Raw genomic sequence first — 24470 nt, 5'->3', positions numbered from 1 at the left:
CATTCACATTTACAAAACAGTAACTGGATAACAAAAATATTCTATGGAGCAGAATATAGCTTCTATGATGTGTCCAGCATTTAAGGTCTTTAATTTAAGCTGAGATGACTTTAGCTAGATAGACTCTAGCGAGACAGACTCTAGCGAGACAGACTCTAGCTTGATCAGTAGAGAATTTTTTCCTGTGGGGATTTCAGAGTAGGTTTCTATGATTCATTTCATGGTGATGATCAGGCTGAAGACTAGTAAAGGTCCTTTTTGGCTTTAAAATGTCTAAATCTCTGACACAATTTTCAAGGAGTTCAGGAATTAGCTGCAGATTTGAGATGAATAGGAGGACTTCAGCATATTTAGAAGTTTTCATTTCAGATAGGTATCTAAAAGTATCTCTCTCTTGCAGTAAAAAATTGCTCTGCACATGATTTGTTTCTTCCCCTCGCTTGAAGCAGGTGCTGCTTGGAATTTGTTCTGCTGTGCGGATGAGCATTTATCGTCTTGACTTTGATCTGGAACACTTAAAGTATGGAGGTTTTGTGTTTCAAAAACACACTATGAGTGTTCCTTGTGAGTACCTTTTGAATCATGGCAAATTTATTTAGAAAGATAGTATTTTACTATCTTTAGTAAATATAAATATTTTACTGTCTTTACTATCTAAAGGTAGTATTTTAGTCTTTACTTTTAACCCACAGTTCAGCTTCTAGCCTGTGAATCTTTTCATTCTCTTTTTCTTTTTCTGGTATGAAGCATCAGGGTAGACTCCCAACAAGTGCAGACTGAAATCAATTTTCACCTAAGTGACATATAATTACACCGGCGAAGGACTTAGACCATTATTTATAAATTCAGTGTGGTCATTACTCAGTTTCTTAGGTTACACCTTCTCCACTTCAGACTTGTAAATACTGCAGGATGTATAACATTTCTGCGGTCAAGCTCTAGGTATTCCTAAATATATTTTATAACCCAGTTCAGTCAACTTCAGGTTCCATTTTCAAAGAACAACTTTAAAAACTCAAATAGCAAACAGGATTTATTATCTTCTTTCTTCCCTCTCCATTGTCACTCACATTCAGTATTCCATTTACCAAGCAGGACAAAAAGGAAATACTTGGAGTCCACTGTACCTCTTCTCAGTTCCTCTGTAGGCTGACTCAAGACCTTCCTCTCTTGGTGACTGCATGAACTTTCTTTGCTGGCGTACATGGCAGTGGAAATCCTAGAATCCTAGAATGGTTTGGGTTGGAAGGGACCTTAAAGATCATCTAGTTCCAACACCCCTGCCATGGGCATGGATACCTTCCACTAGACCAGGCTGCTCAAATCCTCATCCTACCTGGCCTTGAATACTTCCAGGGATGGGGCATCCACAGCTTCTCTGGGCAGCCTGTTCTAGTGCCTCACCACTCTCATAGCGAAGAAATGTGCCTACATGATTATTAATGTTCAGTGCAATGGAGCTAGCACTTTTTAGGTAACCTGTGATGTGTGTGAGGAAATTGGTATTTGGTTTTTACATTTGGGAAGGGAGTTTTAAAGTGCAATCAGGTAGTTGGGCTACAGGTAATATGACAAAGGATCCTTTCACCTTTTGGATACAGACTGACACAGATCTGCCTAATTATTCTCTTCTGGAAGTGAGATTGCTGATGTCAGTTCTCTGCAGATCTGTGTCCTATCAGTACTGGCCCTTTTTTGGCACACCCACTCAAGAGGCAATAATTGCAGAAATAACTTCTCACTGAACTCAGTGCAGATCTATTCTCTCTCTTTCATGTCTGGGACACAGTAAAAAATTGTCTTTTAGTAGTGGCTGAAAATAGTTCTTACAGCACAAGAAAGTGAGCTGAATTTCATGGGCTCCTGGACAGAAGGTCACATCTTGACCCCACTGAAGTGAACAACTCTTTCACAGAATCACAGTATCACAGAACAGTTGACGTTGGAAGCAACATCTGGAGGTCATCTTGTCCGACCACACTACACAAGCAGGACCACCTAGAGACAGTTGCCCAGAACCATGTCCAGATGGCTTTTGAATATCTCCAAGGAGGGAGACTCCACAACCTCTCTGGGAAACCTGTGCCAGTGCTCAGTCACCCTCACAGTAGAAAAGTGTTTCCTGATGTTCGGACGGAACCTCCTATTCCAGTTTGTGCTCGTTGCCTCTGGTCCTGTCATTGGGTACCATGGAAAAGAGCCTGGCTCCGCCCTCTTTGCACCCTCCCTTCAGGTATTTATATACGTTAAGATCCCCTCAAGCCTTCTCATCTCTATGCTACGTAGTCCCAGCTCTCTCAGCCTTTCCTCATAGTGTAGCTGTACGCTTCTACGGGAGAACTTATCTTGGGCCGCATATCTCCGGGACACAGGGCTCTACCCACTCTGGGGACAGTGATGCACAGACATCAATATGATGGATACAAAATGTCCGTTTATTTAGCTGCGTGCACGCTTATATAGCTCTTGCGCTTCCTGTTCCTGCCACTCCTATGGGGAGGAGTCTATCTTTCCGTCACAGCCCGTGATCTTCCAGTCGCCGATCCCTGTCTATTCCCCTACACATAGGAGAGATGCTCCAGTACATTAATCATCTTCATGGCCCTTTGCTGCACTGTCTCCAGTATGTTCATGTCTCTCCTGTACTGAGGAGCCCAGAACTGGGCACAGCACTCCAGGTGTGGCCTCACCAATGACGAATAAAGGGGAAGGATCATTTCCCTAAAGCTGCTGGCAATACTTTGCCTAGAGCAGCCCAGGATACTGTTAGCCCTCTTTATGGCAAGGGCATATTGTTGGCTCTTCTTCAACTTGGTGCCTGCCAGGACCACAAGGTCTTTTTCTGACAAGCTCCTGTCCAGCTAGGTGGGCCCCAGCATATACTCATACCTGGGAGCATTGCTCTCCACATGCAGGATTTCAGACCTCTTGCTGAACTTCATGAGGTTCCTGTCAGCATATTTCTCCAGGCCATCATGGTCGCTCTAGATGGAAGCATGACCCTCTGGCATATCAGCCACACCTCCCAGTTTTGTGTCATCTACAAACTTGCTGAAGGTTCACTCTGTCTCATCATCCAGATCATTAATGAAGATATTAAACAGTACTGGACCCCAGTGTTGACCCCTGGGGTACACTGCTAGTTACTGTCCTCCAACTAGACCTTGTGCCACTGATTGCTACCCTCGAGGCCCAGCCATTCAGCCAGTTTTCAATCCACCTCAATCCATCTTTCACGTCAGTAGTGTTAGACTTTGGCCCTAGTGAATTAGGTTGCCTGAGAGATTTGACAAGGCTTCACTGTGATGGAAGTAGAACAAGCTGGGTTTACTGCCTTTGTTATATAAAATATAGTATTGATTCTATGCTCGAGAACTGAGGCTCCACTGAATCTCAGTTCTTAATAATTCATATAAACCACAATGGAAAGGTGAGTTGACGGTTTTCTTTTTCGCTTTCTCTTTTTCCTTTTTTTTGTTGGATAGATACTTAGAACAACTAGTGATGATTGGAAACTTGCTGCCCCTGCTCAACCTTATGTGGAAAAAAACCAAAGAATTGCTTCCGCAAGATGTCAAGTTGACATCTTCCTGAGCTTAAAATTCAAACAAATTAAACAAGCAAACAGATAAATATCATCTTTTTAAAGCTTCAGATCAAAGTTAAACACTTGTGGGGATTTCTGAGGCTCTCTTTTCAGATTACTAAAATGTCATTTTTTGGTAATGCAGACAGAACTGGTCCAATTCTCTGCACCACATCAAAAGATACATTTCTGAGCAGTCAGGCATTGTATAGTACTGCAAAACTTAATCACCTCTTGCTTTACACTTGATTAAGTACATTACTTTTGGATCATAGTGTTCACAAGATATTGGAACATCAGGGCTGTCTTCTATACAGCCATCACCTACACAGACAGCTATACACTAAGGCAAGAAAGTGCAGGGAAAATGTCAGACAGTTAAAGTGACCAGTCTTGTCTTGTCAAGGCAGCATATTGCTTCTTTAAATGCCAGGATAATCAGCATTTAAAAATAAAGTGTATTAAAACCTATAAAGGTCTGAGAAAAACCTCAAGACCAATCAGACTAATTGATCTGCATAATCTTATTGGCCCCTTTCCACTACATGAACAAATCTTCAGCAGATGTAAATTGGCTTAGATTCACTACAGTCCCAAGTCCCCCAGCGTCCCTATACCAGAAATTTCAGGCTGCAGAAAAACCTGTGAAGTCTGAACAGTTTTACCAGACTGTAATAGTAGAATGCTATATGTTAATTCTTTGGGGGTTCTTTAATATGAGAGTCTATAAGGGAAGGAATGCTGATCATGTCCCATAGTTTGCTGTAGTATTTGCAGTTGAGAGAGTTCTTTCTGTGAGAAATAAAACCTGTAGACATGGCATCTAATTTGGGAGCCTCTAGTTTTGGGTGCCCAGCTAGAGATTCCTTTCACTCAACTTTGCTGATCTCAGTCTGTTAATGTCTATTTTCTTTTAACTGTAAAATGGAAATAACTATTTTCCATTTTACTTCTGTGATCTGAAATAACTCACTGAATTTTGTAAAAAGTTTTGATAACACTGAGTAGAAGGATCTATTCAAAACATTAGAGGAATCTAAGAGTCAGGCAAACCACATGTCATTCAGTAAAAATTTAGGGATTCCTGGACTTACTGGAGATGTAGCAAGATTGAGAGGGCTGAAATTTGGGCTCCCAGATTTAGGATTATTTCAGATAATTTTTTTTTTGCTGGACTTTCCTTTCAAAAACTATTCCGGTGGTTTTTGTTTGGTTTTTTTGTTTGGTTTTTATTTTTTAAGAGCATGAAAAGTTGTCAAGAATTCTGAAATTTTTACTGGAATGGAAATTCTAGTTTTTGACCAACTCTCCCAGACGAAGCCAACCGAGTCTATTTCTGGTCTGTTCTCCCTTGTTCTGTTTTGCTTTTCTATTGTCTATGCCACTGAAATACTTGAGTGCCTTCCAGAAGTACATCAAGTGGCATAACTAGCATTTGTTACATGAAAGTCTATTCTACTACTCTTCCCAGTGGAAAGGTTATATAAGATGTTTTGTCTTAGTGAAGTTTTTGATTGATTTAAATTTTCCTCCCCATTTCCACATTTTCTCTGCTATGTGTTTTGATGTTGCACTCAGTAACAAGAGCAGTTTTCTGAGCTGAGGGTTTTCAAGCCCCTCTATGACTTACCCTGTGTTGTGCTGCCCTGGTATGTAAGACCCCCCTTCCTAAATTTTTATACTTTTTTACCCTTTTATCAAGGTCAAAGTTATTTATGTTGCCATGCAACTCTTAACAGTGGGATATTTTTGCTTCAGCCCTGCAGGGATGTCATGGTTCCCTCAGGATCATGCCTGTGCAATTTGATGGGTGTGGGAAAGCCGTGTTGGAGATGGATAGGTGGCAACTGTGAAATCAGAGATTAGCAGCTACCGAGGTTTTTCTTTTGGCTTTATGTCCTTATGCTATAGTTGGGCTTCCAGCTTATACAAGTGCTCCCCATGATCATTGCTTCATATCAGAACCTAGAACAAATAAAGCAAGATACCTGGGAAGAGACTGCAGAGCTGAACTGCAGGAGCAAACAGTGGATCAGACAACAGAAGCAGAGTATTTCTCACTGAGTAAACAGACACTCTGCAGTCAAGCTGACCTCCCCTTGTCTCAGTGAACAGCATGTCAAGCTAAGTGAATTTAAACTCCACTCACTATGAGAACCAATGTCTGTCCTGGCATTATCAGGGTATCCACAGACACATGGCTCCAGTTTAAAAAGGTAAAGTGAAACGTGCCACATTAATTCCTTCTACTTACAGGAATGTTTCAAGATGTAAATGCACAATTGGTCTGGATGCTGTCATGTCCTATGATGCTGTTAGTCGCTTTGATGGAGAAGTCCACATGATAACTCCACATGTTCTCTTCCCTTGCTGAGTTAAATCCTGAAATTTAGTAGCAAGTGTTAGGGAAACCTGCTGTGCTCTCTGGATTGCCACATGTTCAGCTGCAATGGCGTGTTTTTGATGTGAGAAACCAAGTTCGCTCTTGGCACTGTAAGTGTATGCTTTTTCCACTGAGTTTGGTAGAAAAAACTGTACATTCATTCTTATGCCGTGACAGTCTGCGAACATGAATTGTTACCTACTTATACTAAGCTACCATTTTGAAAATGGTGTGTGTGTTTCTATGTGGAGGCTTGTTGGCATGAGTGACAGGAGGGTCCATGCTGTTACAGGCAGGGCTAAGGAATGGCAGGTGGGAGGATGGCACACTGATATGCTTTCTCACCTTGGAGCACTCCTTCAGGGGCATGACAAACCCAGTCAATATACTAGTGAGATTTACATAATTCTGACAAGCAAGAGAGTTTTTAAAAAATTAAAGTTATTTACTTTTAGTGAGGCAGATGATCATGAAGGTTCTTTTACTGCTACATGTCCCTAAATCACGCAATTATTCAACTCTTCCTGCTGCCTTCCAGCCACATAGCTAAAAAGCTGGAACTAGGATAGGAAACATGAGGGGACATTTTAATTTAATAGATGGAGGCAATATATTAATAACACATTTGCAATAGGCGAAGCGGGTCTTTCCAAGTTCATGCAATTTGAAAGAAATTATATAGACATTCCTGCTTAAGGAGTTGAAATTTGGCATGTTAGACATAAAGTACGGATGACTTTTATGACAACAAAGTAGCTAGACTTACAGATTTCCTTGCTTAATTTACACAACGTCAGATTCACAGCAGACAGGGACTCCAAGCTGTCAAGAGCAATAAACATGAGGCGCTCTGAACAGACATAGGTGCCCAGGTGACCTTCTCCTTAGTGTCTAAAAGGAAGGGAGATGTGAATGTAAGCATTGTGGGCTGATTAAAAACAACATCCAGTGTCGCATTTATATGAAGAGGTGCACATCAACACCTTTTCCTGGTATGTTTGTGAATTTGTTAAGTTTCGTAATGCCAAAGGAAAGAGAGATGTATCTTTGTTTACATTCAGCTCAGAAATTCTGAACCTAACAGCGATGTTGAATTTTGCCAGTTAGAAATTGTACATATAACTGGCTAGTACAGAATACTTATCTTGTATTCATGGACTGATGAATAAAACAGGTAAAGATAACTCTCAGAATCGCTTTGGTGGGGCTACAGATTTTATAGTGGACATCTCAGTCTTTGCTTCTGGCATATCCCCTCTGCTGTTTGGTCAAGCATCACTGGTGTCAATGGGTCTGTAATTTTTCTATTCATTATTTCCATTCCTTATTGCTAATGCCAGAACACTTCCCTGACACTCAGGTCTGTCTCTTGAAGTGGACCTTGGGTCTTTTTGAGTCCTCTTGTTTAACACAATCAGCTTGGGTCTACATCATAATATATGCCAAATATATCGGAAATCCCTATTTTATCTGCCACTATAGTTCAAGTTGTTCACATATGCTTATTTCCATATGATGATCTCCTCTATAGCACAACCACTGATCCAGCTCCCTGTGCAAGTCTGCTGAGTATGTCATTGTTTCTCCAAGTGGTTCTCTGTTTGTGAGAACGTCAAGCTCCATTTTCTCCTCTAATCTGCAAGTCCCTGGCCAAGACCAGACCTTCTTGTTCAACTGTTCACCTGGATCTCACCTCATCCCCACTGCCATCATTATCTCTTTGAGCCATTCAGCCATGTCACTGACAGATAGGTCTCTTTCTTTCACCCTCTTCAGAAAGAATCCCGTTTCCAAGCTTGCCTTTGAGACTATTACCTCTCTGAGTTCTCAGAGGGACTGAAGAACTGCTCCTTGACACATTATCTACAGTAATGTGTTACATGACTTTTAAACCTGTGTTTATTATACAGAGGGCTGCATCTACACAAAAAGGTTTTTAGGACCCTGCAAGTCAAAACATTTGAAAACCACCTGAAATGGTGAGTTTGTCTGCTTCATTTCTGTTTTGTCAGGTATTTGCCTAGTTTGCCTTTAAAAGCACACATGGCAATGGTACTCTAGGGACAGTATTATCTTCTTTGCTTACCAAGAGCAGTTTGGTATGAAATATTCCTTTGAAAATTAACATCTTAGCTGGCCACTTCCTAACTCTTGCCTGCATGTTGATGTATGTAAGGAGGGAGGAAACCATGCTGTAGTCCACACACAAGACTTGAAAATGAGATTGTCCTTGGGATAGCTGGAGGAAAGCCTTTCACTGACAAAATAGAACACATAACATTTACTTGCATAGAAGAGGAAGTGAGGTCTAGTTTATACATTTTGACACCTGTGAGTTCCTAACAGAAAAGTTGCTAACACTGGGGTCAAACATTGCTATTTATCTTGGTATATAACTCGGCTGGAACTCAGCTGCAGTTGTAAGTGTGCATTAGCACTGGAGTGTAAGGCTTGACCAGGATTAGGGTGTGGTAATTCCCAGGTGTTTTCTGAAAGGAAACAAGATATTTAATTAACTTTGCACCAATAAGAATATTTGCCTTAAGTTTCAGGACAAATTATTTGCCTCATTGTACAAAGCTTCTGTTATGCTGTTGTATAATGATGCAATTTAAGGGTTCAGTTTTTGAGAGAACTGACCGGTGTTGGTTAGAAATCTTGCAAACTGAAATCTCACTCAGTAGGTATTTCCAAAGGAAATAGTTTTCTGAGTTCAGCTGAAGTACTGTTAAAGATTATTGTGTAATGCTACGTGTGTGTCATAGGAACGGGTAGAGACAGAGCGCTAAAAGGCAATTTCTTTGCTTGAAATTCCTAACTGTTGTCCGTGTTCATCTCTTTCTTGGCTTTTGATATAGCCTTGCAAGTTCTTGAGAATCAGGTACTTGGGGCAGGCTCACAGAAATGCCAGTACAGATGGACAGATGTGGTACATGTGCTTTGGAGAGCTAAACCACTGTTGCAAAGAACTGCTAGAGACTATTTGTACACAGAGAACCAAATAATTCTTATTCCCTGCTCTGTAATCAAAAGCCATTCTTGGCTGGGGGAGATCCCTACAACAACATTCTTGCCTCCCCTTGAGAGAAGGAAGTCAATGATTATTCTGTTACCCTTCATTATCATTCAGTGTGGTATAAACTGGCCAGGACCTGAACTCTCAAGCGCCCAGGAGGGCCAGTACATGAATATACCTTGTGTCAGCAGAGGCCATTTCAAATAATACAGATGATGACAGATTGATGTTGGTAGCTCATTAGGCAAAGCACTGACCGAGACATCAAATTCCTTTCAGCAAGAACATGGCTGGACTGTTTGCTGTTGTGCATTAATGGAGAGACGCATTTTTCTTCTTTGATTTCTCTTGCTTCCTGCTTCCCATGTTTGCATCAGACAGTGCCGGCTATCAGATCTGTCATCATGTTTGACTTTCCTAATGCGAACAGCTGTGCCAAAAGAATCAATGTGTAAAGCTAAACCCAATCTGTAGATATAGTATATACAGTACATTTCAACAAAAGACCTGTGTTCACAAGCCCCCTGTGGCATACAGATTTTAATATAACACTTGGCTTCTAGCTCATCCAGATCCAATAGTGCAATCTTCCCACCCATGCCTGAAAAGATAGAGAACAGATTTCTGAAACAGTGTAAGGTGTATTTAAATTGCTGTCACCTTTATATGCTAACTCCTGCTCTTGTGGATTATACTTTCACACTTTTGGGGCACGCCTTAACCCATGTGGTTAAGCTGGTAGCCTGTGGGTCAGATCTGTCCTTCTGCCTCTTCCTGAGCAGTTTTCCAAACAGCAAACACCACCACCACAGTTCTCTACGTACTTGTCACCGTCCACCAGAGGAAGCCAGGTGACTTCTGCTGCCATCACCTTTTCTGGGGAGGAAGACAGTGCACTGGGCAACTGGCTGCAGAGAAGAGAGGGAGGTCCAAGATTTAGTGGGGGAAGGAATCCCCAGACCATATTCTGGCCTTGTGCCCAGCAAGGATAAAATACTGTGTAGTCTGAGGGCTAAGGGAAAATACGTCTGAGGCTTGTTGGCCACTGTGACTACCCAAGAAGAAGGGCTGGTGCTGATGCCAGGAAAGAGGAGTCCACAGCCACTGAGAAGAACCAGAGAGGTGAGATGAACCCCAAAGGAAGACATCAAAGCAAGGAGAGTAGAAGAGGAGTACTCAGCAACTGAAAAGATCCCAGGATGAGGATGGGTGCTAAAGTAACTGGGAGTCTGATGGCTGCCTTCTGCAAATAGCTTAGTAGCCCCCATGCATACCAGACAGTTGATCCAGCCTCATTGTACAGCATCATCTCTGGAGGTTCTTTGCAGCCATGCAGTTCTGTGGCTTTATGATTCAATAGGAAATCTTACAATACACTGGGTACTTCATTCTCACAGCCAATACTATACTCAGTGCTTTTCATATCCAAAATGGTTTTATAAATTATATGGGTAATCATCCTTTGGAAGTAGGAAGAGAAAAACATTGCATTTATACAAAATATATTCCTGGAATAAACACCACTACCATTCTAGTATGGTAAATGTCACAAATGGACCTGATTGCTATGATCCAAAAGCGATCTTTTAAAGTGAATATGCATTTTTCCCTGTTTACTGTGGTTTGTGCTGCTGTTAGGTCCTTACCTTTCAGCTGTGGTCTAAAGTATACCCATAGAGTAAATTGCAAGACTGGTGATGAGCTGCTTTAAATAGAACTGGCTTTAAAAAAAGTCAATTAGAAATGACGATATGGGGCAAGAGTAGCCTGTCAGACATTTCCCACACCTCAGTGTTTTGCCAGACATCTTACATGGGAAGATTAGTGTTAACATTGCATCTAACGTTACTAATCCAATGATTCACATACCTTTTATTGATTTTGTCTGAATTGAGTTTGTAACTATTGGTTTGGTCTTAATTTATATAACCAGTGGCCAAATGCACTGTTTTCTTAGCACTTCTTGCATTACAGAGATCTAGATGCAATGACAGTAACTGCGCCTGGCAGTCTACCATCTGGGTACGTGCTAATAAAATAATCATCTGGATAATTTTGGAAGTCATTGCAGATACTGGGGGAAAAATGTATTGGGTTTGATCTGAAAATTGCAGGCAGCCCAGTAGAATAATAATGATACAAATAATTTCCCCTAAAATCCTGGAATGGTCTCTGGTGGGATTTGTTTTACATGCATCATGAAGCTGCCTATGTTAACTTTGCTTTGATATCAAAGGTAAATAGAGGGTGAATGATTAAATCATTTCTATTCAGTTTTTCTGAAAGTAAAATTTAAGTCAGTAAGAAATGAACGATTTCTGCTCTGTATTATGACAGTAATGAGGGGGGAAACAGTATTTTCTTGCCTCGCTAAATAATAAATAATAAACTGTTAGTGCCTACAGATCTCGGTCATAATTGGGTCCCATTGTTAGGATCAATATGCGTTTTTAAAGAAAAGGTAGTTCACTTTCCAAGGAATATATGCTCTTTGGCCTCTTCTACATTCTCAAATCAACTGTAACTCACGCCAAAGCTGCCCCCAAATCAATCCAGAAAAAGCAATAAATCCTCAAGAAGTATGTCTCTGTGAGAAGACATACTTCTCCAACACATTAGCAGCCTACTTGTTCAGGAGTAACTTTCCCTATTCCAGCCCAAAGGCCCTTTCTGGAGCTGGAGCTGAACACAGAACACCTTAATTTGGGGCAGGAGTGCCCACATATTAGGTTATTTCTGAAACAGCTATTTCCATATTCGGTTCCCACTCTTCCCACTCTGTCTCCATCCAGTTTATCTTTACCAAAAACACTGGTGAGGGTGCAACAGTGCCTGTGGAAAAACCATGGGAGCAATGAGTGAGACTGGTTGGTATCTTGCATAGGGCAGAGAGGGGGACTGGAGATGTTCCGATATTTATGATCTCAGACACCATAAATTGAAACTTCCCAGACACGGAAGTCTGTGAAATGAATTGTGGGAGGGAAAAATAGGAAAACCCATTAAATTTCACTGAATCTATTCGGGTTGTAATATATTTTAAGAAGGCCAGTACAGAACTTTTGTAGGTATTTTAAAAAATGTATCTCACTTACTGACTGGGTTTATAGCCTGTCCCCTCAGACTAGGGACAACGTGGGGTAGTTAATGCAGAAGATTGTACTCAGGCTTTTGGGTGATGGATATTTAAATGGAGAGATTGAGCTGGGAAACCAGTTTAGCCAAGTTTGAAGTGACTACAGAATAGAAAATTACCAAGAGGAAAGCGGATATCAAGACAGTGTTAAACTGACTTGCAGAATAGTACAGGAAGCTTATGGTAGGACAGAGGGAAGGATGAACAAGCTTTCCTAGAGCAGAGGTTCAAGTTTGCTCTGTAACAAAGGTCAAAGAAATGTGACCTGAAATAAAAGCAGAAAGGTGTCCATGTTTTTGAAGAGAAGCTATTAGGGCAGAAGAAGCTGAGCCTACAAACAAAAAATGCTTCAGAGTAGCTAGGAGCTAAAGGAGGTGCTGTGTATGGGGTTAAGTTCATTTTACCTGTAGCCATTCTCTCTTACACTTATAATTTTTAGTGTTCAGAAAACTGTGGAAAACCTGCACCAGTGACACGTCCCAGAGAAGCATATTCTTGATTCAGGGGTTTGTACCTTCAATGAGATAGTGAATGTGCTGGGAGAAAATTAAGGAGATGGTGCTAGTAGCAGGTGTTAAGCACTGGGCTCAGATTGCCACTGCCAACTGTTTTGCAGCTACTGCTCCATGCCTGCAGACCGAATGCCAGGATCCATGTCTAATGCTTCCCAACTGCAGCAAACTCGGGGCAATCTGGCAGATGTCCATCAGAGGTACTCAACCACATCTGTGACGCTGTGACAGGTTGTGGAAATGGGGCAGGCGTGGAGAACAGAGCAGGCTCAATTCCCATGTCTGCCCCTAAGGCATGGGTTGACATTACCGGTTGGCTGATGTAGCCACTAGCTGCCACTGAAAGGGGAGGTCCTATCCCCTGTTCCTAGCCGCAGGCTCTCACCCTTCTCTGGCATTCCTCTGTCATTCATCTGACCATGCGGTGAGGTGATGCAGGGAGCTATGCCAGCAGAAAATGAATCATTCATTATGGTAAGGTTAGCTCTTTGGCAGATTAACTCCATGAGTTGGGTTAACAGAGATCCAGTGAGCGGCTGTGCTGGCACAAGGGAAACGAAAGCAGCCAGTTGGGAACCTGGATAATCTAACCAGTCAAGTCACTGAATCATAAAACTTCATTTGGAAGGGATCTCTCGAGATCATCTGGGCAAACCGCTGATGCCAAGCAAGACTATCACTGGCGTTACAATGGTGGCTGAAAGCACTGGCTGTTTCAGCTTCATTTTCTTTGCATATGAAATAGGGGTAACCCCACACTGGTGAAGCTGAATAGCTGTTTGGTGATGCATCTGGAGATCTGTAAGTGACAAGTACTGCCTTAGCGTGAAGGACTTAGAAGACCACGCAATGCTGCTGGGAGCAAAGGATAGGAATTGTGTTTTTCCTGGCCTTATATAAAGGATTGTGGTATGGACATGTGATATGGTTTGGTTTAGGTGTAAAGGTGAATTGGTTCAAAAATTAAGACTTCTGAGCATAGCCTATGGAAAAAATACAACCATATGTCATTGAAGAGGGCATGATACACAGCCCTAAATATTCATCTGTTTCTTGGTAGGTTTAAAACCAGTGATTGCCTGGAAGCTATTCCTGATGTGATAATGGCTGTCATATTTGTCTACCTAAACACAATGATGTCAGAAAGGAGAGACCTTCTTTGCGCCTTTATAGTAGCTGTTGCAGACTGAATCAGTTATAACCAGTTCCTTTAAAAAAATATTTACTTTTCATCAGAAGTTTACATAACGTGTTCTCCAAAGGAACAAACACTGTGTTTCAGCATAGTTTGAAACATGGGAGATGGAAAAGAAATTAATGAACAACATTTAAGTCAACATCAAAGAGCTTGCTTTCCCTCATAAATACCCAGACCACCACGCTATGATGCAATAAGGAGAAGTTCACGGTCAGTCTCTTTCAGGTCACTCTTTACATTTTTGAGACCTCATGCAGAAATCCTGCACTGGCCTGGAAAGAGTTAACTGCAGGCAGGGAGTATTAATACATATATACACCTTAGGGTGAGCCTGATCTTATTAGAAAGGTCTGAGGAAGAATGATATTAAAATATTATAAATAAATGAAAATGAGAGGATAAAGCCTTAGAATCCTCTCTAGAGGAATGAAGGGCCTGGTGACAGATACTGTGGGGTTCTCGAAAAAAAGGACTGCCAGGCTGGCAAGAGAACAGAAAGGGGTGGAGGAATTAAGAAATACCAGAAGGGTAGTGACCTCAGCCCATGGCAGGGGTTTTGCCTGCATGTTCTGTGCTGGGAAGAAACAGACCTTGGTTTCCTTTCTGGGGATGAGGCTCTCCCCAAAACAAGCCTGCCCTGTTTGGGTTCAGAACTGGAGGCTGGTGGCTGGTATGAGAACACTTCAGTAGCTGAGCAGACCTGAGGCTGAGTATGAGTTAACTGGAGGACTGAGTCCTGAAAAGAGCTAGGTCTTTGTAGACAGGCAGGAGGAGTTTGTGGTCCATGCAAGGGACAATCTCAGTCCGTTTAAGCCTGGGAATGGTACATAAAGCTTTTGCTGATCTTTTCATTATATCAGGATCTGTTGCCTTGCTCTGACTGCAACAGGAATTAGCAGCAAATTGCCTGCATTCCCCTTCCCTAAGAATATAAAAGCCATTGGCAGGGGTGGAAAAGAGGAATTATCACAGCAAAATCTGGAGAGCTCTGTGCACTTTCATGGAGGAAGGTGGGCACTGGGACAAGGCCCTTTTTGTCCTAGAACTCTGACAGACTGGGCACATGAAATTGTTTATCCCAGGCATATCTAACAAATGAGCAAATGGGACATCAGGCTTGTGACTGGAGAACAACAAATAAAAAATTTCCTATATTTACAAGTAGTAACAACAGGGTTGCTAGACTTGTAACAGTAGCATGCAAGGCTTATGAATAGACTTTGGAGGGAAGAATAACATAAGAGAGAGGATGGGAGGGAGAGAGGGAGGAAAGTGGAATAAAATGTAACAAGCTTTGCCAATGTCAGGTCATGTCACAGTATTAATTTTAAGATAATCAGTTTTCATAGCCAGGGAAAATGTGGTAGATCTCCTGGTTTTTACCAAGTATCTGATAGTTGCCATATGGGGAATTACTAAAGATGTTACTTATATGTTACAATTCTGCTGGCTAAAGGGGAGACAAAAATAAGTACTGTAAATAAGAAACGTATCAGCTTTGAGGAAAGCTGATAGTGACGTTTCCCACATATCTTAGGTTAGCCTGAAAACTGATCCTGCTTTAATATATTTATTATATTAATGTCCTCAGCACGCAGGTAGGGACACATTTATGCAAGTTGCTGATAGCATTTAGAGGGCACCATTAGTAAAGGAGGGTCAGGATATGCTGCACAAAGGGCCAGGTGACCCTGAGAAGTGGAGTAACAGAGGTGGCATGAAACTTAAGAAAGGAAAGAAGAGAAAAGCTGAGCCATGTGGTTGGGAGCATAGAGCTGTAAGCTCATCAGTAGCATAAGCTCATCAGTAGCATAAATGAGGGGACAGGAAAATGTGGGCATTTAGCCTCATTTGAGGATTATTCGACTGTCAGCATGAAGCATCTGGAAAAGAAATGCAGTGTCTGATGGTGTCCTGAGGAGTGGCAGGCCAGGGAAGTGTGAATGCCATTGTCCAAGGAACCAGTGTGATGTCTGCAGTGCCGTACCCTGGTCTTGTCATCCTGCTCAGGAGTGAGTTTCAGTGGAAGTGGGTATAGGAGGAGTCTTCTAAGATGAGCAGATAGTCCCTTATACAGCACAGACTAGGGAAGAGTAGCTCTTTTATTCTTGGAAAATTAAGACTGAGGGGGGGTAACAGCAGTTTTAACAGCAGAGCCTGTCAGACATTTTCAGTCACTAAAACCAGATTGAACAGTCTATCTCTCTGAAACAGAGCAGTTCACCCAGGCTTCCACAGCCTGCATTTGCACTGTGTAGTGATCTGGAAGCCCTAGGCACAGGCCAGTCCCTGCAGGCCCAGTACTGGCCCTCATTAGAGCAAAGACAGCCCTAATCAGGCCTATCTTAAAAAAAAAAAAAAAAAAAAGGGAGAAACTGCAGAGATGAGGAACGGCAATGTGGAGATAATTCCGTCTCCTCTGTGTGGGAGGCCAGTGTGCCCTGACTGCAGAACTATTAAGTATTTGTCTATGTATCCTTTAAAAAGGAGGGTTGGAGGATGCTGATAAAATAGCTAAATCTTGAGATCTGCTGCAAAGGCTTGTTCAAGATCTGCCATCAAAGACGGATAAAACAAATGGATGTAAAGTCATGTGAATGTATAGTGTATGCAGACCCTATGGCAAGGCAGTTTTACTTAAGTGTGCCAGTAAGGGTACGTACCTAAGTCAAATGGCTTGGAGTTGCAGGGCGGGGAGACTGGATTGCAGTCCCCATTATGCAGACCTGAATCTGGAGAGACTTGGCTGGAGTCAATGAGGTTATACCGGTTGGCTTTCAGCCCAGTTTGGTTCGCTTGACCAACTATCTTTTCACCTTTGCTAGCAAACAGCAGCAGATAAACGTTGGCCTTGTCTGTGCTCTTTTTGGTGACTTAATCCCCAGCACAGGCTTACTTATCAGACCTCTATACACAAGGCAGAGTTAATTGGCTCAGATCCACCCGAGCGGAGTCCCTGGAGCTATGCTGATTTTTACTAGAAAATGTTCTGACCTGGCCACTTGATTTCCTTATGTAAAAGAGCTAGTTGGATATTTCAATGATCATCAATTAGTGATAAAAGATAAGTCTTTCCTCATTTCATGAGTTGGGAGCGTATTTATTGTGTGAATATTTGCTGGGGAGGTGAGAAAGTTGTTCCCAAGCCATCGGGATGTATTTGTTCCATCTCCCGAGCTCTCTTAAGTCCAGACTGTGTTTTGGCTGCAGCAGTGTGTGTCCACCTGTGGGTTCCTGAGTGTTGATGTCACAACCTTTGCCTAGGTGACCTATGTTTTTACTACTCTTACCTTACAAGATAAATAAATACTCTCAAAAGATAAATAAGCAGAAGCACAAAAGGCATGGAGCTATACAAATGGCTGAAGTTGCAATACTGACTTACTAACAGTAGATGGTACTAATGCATCTCCAGTTACAACATCTTTCTGATGGATTTGAAAGGCCAGAAGAGGCTTAGATCGGAACCTGCTAAAAATCATACAAGCCAAAGGCTGTAGAATATCATCTCCTCAACATCAGAGGGTGTTTAGCAGCCCAGTCACGGCCATATGTCAGTCTGTTGAGCTTTACTGAGTTCTCAGCTGAAAAACGACCATATAGGAGAGTGGCAGGAAGCATAGTGGTTGTTATGAGACTTTGTGAATTTTAAATCTATTTTCAGGAGTTCATAAAAAATTCTCTCTGGCCTGCACTGGGGAAGCACTCTGAAAAATTCCTGCAAAAATATGAAAGGCCAGGTGGAAAACTTCTGAGATACAGCAGCATAGATTTTTACTCCTTATTTTAACCTTTTTTACCCTACTGATGTTTTTGTTCCATATCTTAATTATATCTGAAGGAAATCCTACACTTTCCTCCCTTTGCGTACAAGATCCTGCAAATGTCATTAAGTCACATTGTTTCATTGCACTGGGGAGCCCAGGGAGCATTTCTATCATCCTTATGCATGTGATTAACACAGATTTTTGTAATGGGTAGCAGTTCACCTGGACCGGTTTCCATGGTGCCGTTAAGCTGGAAGTGTGGGATCTGGCACTGATTTGCTAAGAGCCGATGAGGAGTTGAAAGGGAATTTTCCCTTTGACCTGTTTGGTAGAGGTCACTAGTGCTAATCAATTTCCTTATCGGATTTCAAGCATTCAGGTTCTCTTCTTAGATATACCCCCTGAAATTTGCAGTAAGGACTGATTAAAGGGAGACAATCAGCTTTGCAATATGACAATTCCTTTCAGCGATGACTGAAAGGTCAATTAAATACTTGCTAACCAGTATGAACCGCTAGACTCTCCGCTTCTTTAGTGATAAGGTGGATTGTGTTTTGGTTTGAAGGCTGCATTGCTACCAACTAGTGAAAGTTCATGTACTGTATAAACAGAAAGAGATTAAATTCTTAAAGAAGAGGTTTGGTTTTGGCCTGGAATGCTTTGAATATAGCTGTCCCAGCCTTTGGGCAGTGGGCTTATATCAGATTCTATTTTCTAGCCTGTTTTATAAGTTTTATAGTAACCTGCAACTATTCATTAAAATGTGTGAGACATTCAATATCTACTTCTCTTTATTGCAGCAGTGATAGCAGCAGAAAGCATATTTTGTTTCTCCGTCTGCCACCATTTGCTAATACAACTTTACACGGTGAAAAGATGCACCATTCATGTGCACAATAATTGGCAAAGAAACGGTAAAAGCAAGTTTACCAGTGCCTACTGACTGATGTCTTAAGTGTGGTTGTGTGTTCCCCTTGAGTTAGGATTGCTGAGCGTTCATAGTTACTAGTCATTACCTAAACCCAGGTACCTGATGCTAAAAATTTCAGTGATTAAAATCAAAGCTAGTAATCAATCCAGATCCTAATGAAATCAGTGAAAGAATCCTGTAGACTGTGTGAGCAAACAGGCTGGTATAGTCTGACCAAATACCACTGAAATCAATGCAAGGATGCTTATGCACTTCAGTGGATGAACAGTCAGGGTCTGTGTTCTCCCTGTACATATACACCCTCGCCTTTACACCCACATGCATGTGCATGCACACATAGAACTACAGAAGACAGATCCCTGAAATCTGTTCAAAAGACATTTTTCAGGTTAGGACTCATCTTCAACGCGTTTTGTTTCATCCCAGAACAGTCAAAATTAATAAACTTTTTGTCTAAGAACATACACCAGGTTTCAGTTTAGAAGTATCTGTCAGAAACAAATGCACTTCATTAGGAATTTAGGGGATTTTTTTCCTGGATAGCAGTGAAATAAATAATGTAAATATTCGCACTTCCAGACAGGCAAAACGTATTTAAGAAATGGTTAAATATACCCGTGAGAGAACTACCAATCAACACTTTTTTTACTAGTTTTGTTTTGCATTCTTTTCTGACTAGCGTGTTCATGGCCAGCTGTTTTTAGAGCTAGTAAAAATTCTCAAGCTCACATTAGGAAGGTTTTCAGTTACATGATCTGTAGCTACAGTTGTTAGAACACTTGGCATGGCATTTAAAAATGAGAAAATTGTTTTTGTTGAGTAACGCACCAATGCTGTGAAATAATATTTCACTGGACTTACAGAAAATGTTTTTGAACTTTGCTCTTAATGACCAAGTGATAGGCAATTTGGTAGGCAGGGAGTTTCCAAATGTGACTTAAAGTGATGTCCATTTAATCTGTGTGAATATTAGACATTTCAGTGCACTTATATGGGAAGGACTTGTACCTAATTGACCTTGACCAATATTTCTTTATCCACACTAGCTCATCTCACCATAATCTCTCAGTTGCCTCCATACTGGTGGTAAAGTATACATGCAACAAAAGTCTCCCTTGTCTTTGGTGGTCATCTTAAATGGGGAAGCTAGCACAGTTTAGTCAAATCTTAGCAATTTTTGCTCTTAACTGTGAACTGCCTAATAATGTTCCTTGTTTTCTGGGCAGAAATTACCTTTCTTGTGTACTATCAGTGTCTGCCAGGCAGCTTGTACAAACCTCTGTCTTTATTACAGAAGCAAGCACAATAAGAAGCATGTTTGGAATACGGTGACAGAAAAACTGGGGCTTGTAACAGTGCAGTGGCTTGTTGCTCTCTCAGATTACTTTAGACTCCAGAGGGAAAATAAATGCTAAGAGTTAAAGGAATATATGAAATTCAGAAAGGCCACAGGAAAAACTAGCCTGCCATTCTCAAAGCAGCAGAAAGAATGAAATGAGGATTGATGATTGGATCTACCACTGAGATTCATTAGGCAGGATCATTTCAGAATTCCTGAAACAAGGTGGAGGGCACAAATGCCACTATTGCCAGTACCACTGCTTCCCCAGACGCCTGTGGGGAAAACAGGTCTTGTGAGAACACTGAGATGGGCCAGCCTGCTTTGTCCCTTCCATATGGATGTTTTTGCAGAACAGGGGAAAAGCTCTGTCCTTCTGCCAGCCCCTGTGAATTGGCAGGGAACAGGAAAGCTAATGGCCCAGCGTTGGCCAGGTCAGGAAAGCAATTCAGACCCTGGCTCTGGCTCTTGCAGGGACCAGAGCATCTTGCAGCTAGCCACAACTGAAGTCAACTCTGCCCTTGGCACCCAGCTCCCAGGACTTGGTACCTCCTGCAGAATTTAGCACTTTCTCCACCAGTCTGCCCTATGTACTGCCCTTTTGGTGCAAGGTATGAGGGTCCAGGAGGTGCTGGAAGCAGGTGGGGTCTGGAAAACAGGGGAAGGAGAAGGCAGTGAGGACCCGGCCCAGCTAAGGGTGAGGGTGTGTGGGAAGGTCCCTTGCTCCTTGTGCACCCAGCCATGCCATCCTCCTTGCCTCTTCAGCCCTGGACTTCAGTGCTTCTTGCAGCGCCACTAGCATTGGACCACCTCCACCCTTGAGTTGCCCACCAGCCTGCTACCCAAAACACGGGATGCTCCCCACAGAGGCAGGACCAGCCTGCAAGTGCTTCTTGCTGGTGTTACAAGTCCCATATCTCCCACCTTAAACCCAGCAATCTGCAGGTACTGGCAAGCTCTCAGGTGGTGCTTGCCCCTTGCTGGGCTGGCAAAGCCCCCTCTGCAGTGTAGCCAAGGGGCTGGGAAGCACTGCCAGCATGGTGAGGGGGCAGCCCTACAGAGCTAGTGTTCACTGGCAGAGAAGGGGAGCTTACTGGACCATCTCAAATGCCCTGTGCTTAATTCCCTGCCCACTATTTACTCCCTGAAAAATATTCCTGGCTATATCCTATAGTCACTGTCTCCATATAAAAATTCAGAAAATAAGGCTACAAAGTCAAAACAGATCAGCATAAGTCGTGTCAAAGTATCTGGCTGATGATTTTAGTTTTAAGAGTAGAAATGGCCATTGCTTTGCATATGAGTGGACAGAGGACACAAAATCCATATGAAAACCAAACGTTTGGCTTCACATTCAAACATCACTCTGTGTCTCCATTTAACCATTATTTCAACTAAAAGGATTAATGAAGTTAAATATCAGTGGGGCTGGTTGAGATTTTGTTGTGGTTCTGTAATGAGAAATATGGCATATTCCTGCTTTTTCTGAACTGAGAGTCAGATGGAGTGTAACTAACATTTGTCATGGTACCACTAGTCAAGATAAATACGCTGGAGTGGAACTGAGGGGGAATCAGGAGGAATAAATCGGTCCCACAACCGTGACTTACAGGCTGGAAGCAGAACTGTATGGAGACATGACAGTTCACTGACAGTTGCTTTTGCCCTGCCATAGACAGTTGTAACAATTACACTTACACTTAATTACTGTATTTAGACTGTGGTAGGCTAAAGCACTCAGTAGGATAGGAGGTGTTAAGAAGCAGAATGCATTTTAAATTTAGAAAATCCCCTTGAGAAATATCCTTATTTCACACTTATTATTAGCAAAGCCAGCTTTGGAGAGAAAATCTTTGCTTCCATGACTGGAACCAGTGTCTTCAGCAAGAAGCAGGTGTATAGAAATCTCTCTTATGGGGACACCAATGCTCCATCTGCTCTGAAAATCTAGTAGCTGCTAAGTCATCTCCCATGCCATGTATATTTGACATAATTTTTAAAGGTTATCAATACTGGGGCACTGCATGCTTAACGGATAGGGTTTTTTATCTTATTTCATTTTCCTGTGAGCCTGAAAGTAAATACCTGTCTGATCCTGCTACTATTAAATTCAATGACTGAAGTCCTTGTTTGTTTCAATGGTGGAAGATTTAATGGTGCAAACTTAAATATTTGAAATAAGTGACCCATAGTGATACAAGGCACACATCCAACAGGCAGAAGGTCATTTTCTTCTTAAGCTCTTTATACGTGTGAATTAAGATGTCTATGAAAAATGCTTTAGCATTTCTTCCAGATTCACCCATGTAGCAAAATACATGCAGAGCAAGCAGAGTTTGCAGGGGGAGGATTGGAGCAAAAAATTACAAAATAACATATTGTGCAGCTCACAGTCTTGGCTGAAGCTGTCAGCACCCAGCAGTTTCTGTTGTGTTTCTTATGGGCTAAGATTTTTTGTATCCTGTGCTCATTGTGCACCTTGTGTGTTGGGCTCCTTTGAAAATTTGGGTACTTGTTTTTCCTGCCTAATTGGAAGCAGAACTCATTTGAAAATGTATTCACTTTCCCTCCAGGGATGGTACTATACCAAAATACAGTGTATGCTTTGGCTTAATTTAATAAGTCATAATCTCTTCTCATATTTTATTACATTTTAGTGAGAGGTGATTTTTTCCAGAGATGACTCAAAATAATACAAAAGAAACAAGCTTGTCCTGTGAACAAAACATGAATTATAGCTGATAAAATCAAGATAGTTTGAAGGCTTGCCAGCACAAAGAATGAACTCCCTCAGATTCCTAACTTACAGAGTAATGTTAGCAACCCAAATCTCCTTAGTAATTTTGAAGTTTAAAGGAGCCTTAAGGACACTCTAAGGAAATCAATAGAAAGAAAATATTCCCTGTTAACACAGAAAGGAATCACTGCAAAATGAGGAAAAGAATAAGTTGGTTTCTGCTGTTTTGATGAAGACCCACAGCTTACAGTGCTCCTGGACACACTTAACCTGTGCCTTTTGGATGTGGACGTTGTTATGATCATTGGGAACTGTCATCTCAAGAAAGTACGTAATCCTGTGTGTGAAAATGTCAGCATAAGCAAAATGAGATGTTCGCTTGGTTTTCTGAGTTTCTTGCATGGGGGATATTGTGCTGAAGCTCTGTAGGCAGCATTATCTCGCAGCTCCTCACCAGGTGCTGTTCAAGATGTGAGCTTTGGCTTTTAAAGCCGTTTGTGGGTGGAATACAGCACACTGTGCCAGCTCAGGCTGCAAGCCTTCAGATGGAGGTGTAAATTCAGCATACGCTATAACTGTGCTTTCAAAGATTTACATTGTGAGTCTCATATGATTTGGTACTCTGGTGGTGCTGTTGTTTATTTTAATGCTGGAGAGCATCTTTCAATCAGGCTTTTCTACAAAAGGAAGTGGAACTGATTCAAAGAATGAATATATTGGGTTTTTCAGTGCACTGAACTCATGCTTAAGGATCCAAATAAATTCCTAAAAAATCATCCTATAAAAACCTGTAGAAGAGTCTCTCTTTGTCCTCATCAGTTTCTCTGTAGCAGAATGCAAGAGATCAGCTGATTTCAGTGGATACTATATCTTGTGAGCTGAAATCAGCCCCAGTTCTGTAAAGAATAGAAGAATGTATGTAAGCACCTTTACATTAAGGACATGCTTAAAGGTTTTGGATGTAGGTAGAGTTGTGCCTAAAGCAAAACTTGTATTTTGCTAAACAGGTTTAGGTGTGAAAGAGAAAATTGCATAAAGCGTGTGGGGCTCTGCCTCAGCGAAGCACTTTGGGATGTTCTCAGGAACTTTCTCACACTGGAACTTTCTTCGCAGTGCACGTGACATATGGTCTTAGTATTTTTAGAATGAAAAATGTAAAAGACTGTTCTTACACCATGGCAGATCATTCATTCTTCTAAATGCCTTACACTAGAGTTTTCAGAAGGTATCCACTGACTCTGAACCTCAGTGCCATCTTGCAAAGTTTGAGGGATTTATAAACACTGTGCATCTCTGCCTCATGCTTTAGAGATATGTTCTTGAACGTTCCCCCCAGTCTGATCTCTGTTGGTGTATTTTGAGCCTCTCCAAAACTGTAATTCTCAGAAATTAGACACCCTAAGCCACTGGGAATATTTAAGAATGTCTGAAGATCATATTCCAGACTTCCTTTGTAGCCTTGGGCAAGTTGCTTAACCCATCCGTAGCTTCAGTTTCTTCACCTGAAAAGGAGGGAGAATATCTATGTTGTATGCCTGCTGTGCAGCTTAATTCAGAAATGTGAGCAGGAGGTGCTCTGAATTCCTGGGGTGCAGAATGCAATTAAGCTACAAAATATTATTAGTACTAGTATTAATTTTAAATAACACATTTAGTTTTAAATAACACATTTATTCTAAATATAATGTTCCCCTACTTCCTACAATACTATCTAAAAGACCATTCACATGACATAGATACATGCTTTGTGGGTTATGGGTGAAGTCTTAGCTTCATTAAAATTTTGCTGTTGGCCTATGCGGGGCCAGAACTCCATGGTCAATCCTAAACCTGCGTAAATCCATGCAAGATCAAGGCTTCTATAC

The 24470-nt window shown here is 41.6% G+C and overlaps 1 protein-coding gene across 2 annotated transcripts in view; it reads left to right on the top strand.

Annotated features, from left to right (window-relative positions):
* RHBDD1 (rhomboid domain containing 1) overlaps window positions 1–24470 on the top strand; it is a 199644-nt gene that overhangs the window by 138470 nt on the left and 36704 nt on the right. The window lies entirely within an intron of this gene.

This window comes from Phalacrocorax aristotelis, chromosome 7 (genome assembly GCF_949628215.1).
Source record: "Phalacrocorax aristotelis chromosome 7, bGulAri2.1, whole genome shotgun sequence".
Taxonomy (NCBI): domain Eukaryota; kingdom Metazoa; phylum Chordata; class Aves; order Suliformes; family Phalacrocoracidae; genus Phalacrocorax; species Phalacrocorax aristotelis.
The sequence above is the reverse complement of the archived record's forward strand: the minus strand, read 5'-3'. Positions and strand labels throughout refer to the sequence as shown.